Genomic DNA, 1,262 nt, shown 5'->3' on the forward strand with positions numbered 1-1,262 from the left:
TATATAACAAATAAAAACAGATATTTTATACCGGGAGGTTACCAACCATTACGGCTGGTCCTCATTCCTATACATATAACTTTAAGTTCGGTTTCATTAAGGCAAGTCTCCGTTCTATTAGACGTATTGTATTTGATAACGTTGGATAAGCAGAATGTATTAAAATAATAATGATATTTTGTGAAGCTTATGAAATTATTGTTTCTACGTATATTCGGGTTTTCGTTCAAGTTAGTTATTCAAATCTAAAAAGAAACTATAAACAACTTAAGAGCCTAAAACTACATAAAACAAAGAATAATGTACGATAACCAGAGGACAAACAAAAGATGATAGAGGGAAAAAAACATAATAGAATTAGAACATTTATAATTTTCTTTTTTTGTAGTTGAAGAATAAATTAGACTAGATACTGAGAAAAAGAAGGCTTGATCGAAGATATCTCTCTCTCTCTCTCTCTCTCTCTCTCTCTCTCTCTCTCTCTCTCTCTCTCTCAGCCTTTTGTCTGATGACTCTATATCTATCTGTTCCTTGGGCGCTCAATCTCAAAGGGAAAAATTTCCATCCGAACTCTTTTGATTACGAGCCAATGTTATCTAAGTCTTTTTTAAAATATATCAACAACCACTATATTCAATAGGGAGAATGGAGAGAGCTTTTCATGCAACCCTTTTCGCTAGCTGAAGACGTTCCGATTTTCTCATGATATCCATTTTATCTCAGCTACTTTAAGAATACACTTTTTATTCATCATTTATAAACAATTACTCCAAGCCCTCTTGTTTTCTGAATAGATGGATTATTAATAATTTTGGTATCCCGTTGTAGCGTCTTGAAACCGAAACACAGAAAATATAAAAATTAGCATTTTACTCAGTAAAGTAATTTAAGCATTCGTTTAAGTGATTTTCGTTCCAGAGCCGAAAAGGCAGCCAATAACATTACAGGAAGTTAAACCGTTTATTTCAACTTCAGTTATGTTGCATTTATAACTAATGTTCAGTCAGAACATCGTCATTTATTTTCACCGTACTATCTCTGTTTGCAAATATTGCTTTTAGATTTACACTCCAGATTTTGATGTGAAAAAAAATAGAATTCATTTAAAGAATTGTATATGATATATAGAAAATTACGCTTCTCTGGAATTCTTTCATCATTTTCGTTCGACACCCAGTGAAGGCAGAAATCTTGACGAGATGCATTTATTTATCAAAATGAATCAGTGCATTTATAAAGCTAACTAAATTCCTAGAAAATCA

The sequence above is a fragment of the Macrobrachium nipponense genome, chromosome 5, assembly GCF_015104395.2.
Source record: "Macrobrachium nipponense isolate FS-2020 chromosome 5, ASM1510439v2, whole genome shotgun sequence".
Taxonomy (NCBI): Eukaryota; Metazoa; Arthropoda; class Malacostraca; order Decapoda; family Palaemonidae; genus Macrobrachium; species Macrobrachium nipponense.